Raw genomic sequence first — 4,017 nt, 5'->3', positions numbered from 1 at the left:
ACACAGATTACAGAATTTGTTTGTAAACAAAACTATATTGCCAAATCAACACAGTAAATGTTTCATCTAAGATAAAAAATCAAAACTACCTCTTTTAAACCCTCTTTTTCAAAAATCTCTATGCTTGTATTCGCAACTCCAACGAACTATAGGGGGCACTGAAGTCACTGTAAAATGGCGGAATTGAAAACTAAAACAAACGCACATGGGGCGCGTTTCTAAACTCGAGATCGGTCGCAACCGATCGACCGATCGAGACCAGGAGTGTTTATAAACTCTCTTCGCTGAGACCGGACGAAACCGACCCGTGTTTATAAACTCCTGTCGTGGTGAAATCGGTCGCGACCAGAGCGACCGCGCTTTTTCGCCGGGCGAATTCGTCACGTGACCGGTCGAATACTATTTAGCGCAAAAACAGGGATTTAAATTTGCGATTTGAAAGAACGTAACTATTTTGCGCTAAAAATGGATTTAGAGCACGAACAGAGATTTTTTGTGTGTAGTGTGTGTCACCAGTCATTTCTCGATGAAGAGAGCTGCAGTGCACACACTCAACAGCACACAAATAGCGATTCTTCTGAAAAAAAAAAATAGAGATGACCACGGCCACGGCATCAACTGGACTTCAGAAATGGTCCATTTGTTGGTGGCCGAATTTAAAGCATGCGAAAAAAAATTTACGGACCCCAACTTAAAAGCAAATCAAGTAAGTCACAACTTTCTTAAATTACTTGTGTTTACAAGCCAATTTAATAAATGATCGCCATGCGTTATAAAACGCTTTTGAACTTGCTTTGGAAAATACTATTGTACCTATTGCTTTTTAATTGAAAAAAAACATAATAAAAAACGCAGCTCAAATTAATTCACCTCAAATTTCATTTAAATGCCAATTAACACTTCTTGCTCAAACTTTTTAAAAGTTCTCACTTTTTTTTTTGCTATGGTTGGATTTCTCAAAAGCTATTGTTTGGTATTCATGCAATTGAGTTAGTGTAATGTTTTCACCGAGTTTTTATTTCCTGTTGAAGTAGTATATTATCTCTGCTAAAACGAACTAAGCTTATTGTTAAATTTCAGTTTGCATTTTATTAAAGACCTTTTCCATCGTAACACATTGTCGACTTAATTTTTTAACTGGTATCCGATTTATTTATAGGTTTAAAGAACAATAGCGGGAAATTTTAATACACTGGGCTATCAGGTAACTGGTACCCAGTGTGATGACAAGTGGAGAAGTCTTAAAAAAACATATAGGCACCACAAAGATCTTGTATCCAGATCTGGAGCAGGCAATGTAAAGTGGTCATACTTCCAGCTTCTGGATGAGGTTTTGAGAAAACGGCCAGATGTGAGCCCTCGAGCCGTCATCGAAAGTTCCCAAGGGGAAGTTGTGCTTTGTAGTAAGTTTTTTTCATTTTCGTATGATTATTTTCTTAATCTATTCCTGAAAAGAAATTATGACTGAAAACACAATTCAGTTACTAGAGAGACTGGAAAAGCAGAGAAGCGACATTAGGTATGTTGAGCAAGTGTGGATCCATAGGAGGGAGGCATGACCCCTCCCCCTAAGTGACCAAATATTGCCTTAGGCTGTATTTTGGGGTTCATTTCTTCAAAAAATGCCTCCCCTCCCCTAACCCCTTAATTGAGCGCAATATTGCACTTAAAGGGGTCACAGTACCTTTCAAACTTTTTTTTAAATTTAAGTTAATTTTATCTTTTTTTGAAGCCATAACATGCATATTTGTTTTGTATTCAAAAATTAACTTTCAAAATTTTAAAATATTGCCTACTTTTTAAATTTAAAAAATTTAGGAAACTTCAAAATTTTTTAAAATTCCTAAGGTTTTTTTGTTTTTAAACTAACGTAAAAAAAGCTTTTCGCTTAACGATCACAATCATAATGTCTAAAAATCTGTGCACTGATTTGCTTTTGTGTTTATTAGAAAATTTTCTGTGATTTATTACGTAAAAAATCATATATTTTTTTATTTTTTCAAATTTGGTTTTTAAAGGTTTAACATGCTCTAAACATTTGAGTAATTTATAAATTACTCAAATTATAAATTACTCAATTAAAATTGAATAATCAATTAATGAGTAATAATAAATTACTCATTATTATCCAATGCACAGTTTTGTTGAAATATCCTAAGTGCAAAAAGTGTTACTTTAAAACTGTGTATCGTTAGTAGAAAAAAATCCTTAAGGATTCTTATGACTTGAAAACACAGAAAAACAATCATTGAGAAAAATCAATTTGCAGTTTTTCTTTTGCATAAGAACACGCAGCAAGCATGACCTAAAACCACTCATAACTTTTTAAATATTTGAACTAAAGTAATGAAACTTTTTCGCTGTGTTTAGACAAGTTTTTAGTTTTGAAATAGGCAATAATTTTTTTTATCGTTTGATCATTTTTGAGGTAGTGTAACCCTCAAGCTCTTCCTTTTCCAATAATGACCCACTCCAAAATAAGAAGCTGTATCCGCCCCTGCCATAAAGAGCAGGTTTTCCCAAACTTTACAGCCAGTAGGCATCTGTCATTGCAGTGTATAGATATTTGTAGTTTGCTGTTAATTGAACTTAATTAAATTAACAGTTATAAATTACTGGGGGATATCCCTATTAAAAAAAAGCATAAACTGTTCACTGTTCTTAATTTAATTTAGTGCTTAAATAAGTGCAATAATAAAATTGAACAGACAGAAATCACAAGGTAACAAAGCCATTAAAATTGAAACATTGAATTAATTATTTTTCTTTCATTCCAATCCCTTCCAATGACATCAAACTTCCAAGGTCAACAAAATCTGACTATGCTCGACTGCAAGCTTACCTGGCAATGGAGAAATGAGCTGAAGCCAAGTGAAGGAAATAGTTCCTAGCGCCTTGTCCGATATTTGGGTGAAATTATGCTCTTCGCTTTAGAAATCGGATTAGTTAGTTAAACTCACGCATATGTAACCTTTTTTTTGTCTTAATTTCAGTCAATCGTTAAATATTTTCATTTTTCCAACGAAGCAACGAGGAGTGTTTTATCCATTTGAATCAAACAGCAGTTGACAGACAGATGGCGACCTCCTCTTATTCGTTAGTAACTGTGACGTTTTATCTGTTAACTCGTTTTTTCTTCCGCGCGTCTTGACATCATAGTCAACTTAAGTTGCTAGCAAATATAGTTGGAATCCATGTTTATGTACTCGCTTTATGTTTGTAAACCATTGAACAGACCAGTTTTTTCAAAATCATTTCCCTTCCACAGGCCTGGATCTGCATGCCCGCAGTGAGGGGGGGGGGGGCACGTCCTTAAAGGGTCCAATAGACCAAGAAATTGAAAAAACTAACATTAAGTTATTTTAATGTTATAACTATACACTGCTGGCCTGTGAGCAGGAGCCATACAGAATTTTGTGTGGGGGGGGAGGCAAAATTTATAGACCCGTGCTCAATTTAAACATTTTCGCCTTACTAAGTTGATCTGTTTTAGTTGATCTACAGTAATGTTCCTATTTATTCAGAAAGTTTAATTTTTCTGAGGGTACACTCCCAGTAATCTGTTATGCGCAATATATGTATGCAATCCCATACGTAATATGTCCAGAAATTCTTGAGGTTATAACCCAAATGTGATAGAGTTCCAAGTTTTTGAAGGAGAAGAAAAAAACTGGTAAAATTGATGTTTCTAATTTTCCTTATGTTGTGAGAAAATGTGGTTAACATAAGTATATGATTTTTGGTTTAGGAAAATTTGAAATGTGATGATAGAATTTGAATTAAGAATGAAAGCTTGAGGATATACGCAAATAGGTTTAAAAAAGTTTGAGAATATATGACACATATGGAGTATACCCTATGGGAACAACACCCTTGTTGATCTAAGAATGTTTCCATAATTTACTGTTTATGTAATCAGTTTGCAGTAATGAGCAATTCTTTTATAGCTTTTACATACACTGTTATTTCTTTTAGACAGAGTTCAAATGCTAGTGAGAGTTATTATTTTAAAGGTAC

The sequence above is a fragment of the Uloborus diversus genome, chromosome 4, assembly GCF_026930045.1.
Source record: "Uloborus diversus isolate 005 chromosome 4, Udiv.v.3.1, whole genome shotgun sequence".
In the NCBI taxonomy this organism is placed as follows: domain Eukaryota; kingdom Metazoa; phylum Arthropoda; class Arachnida; order Araneae; family Uloboridae; genus Uloborus; species Uloborus diversus.
This window is presented reverse-complemented; position numbering follows the sequence as displayed.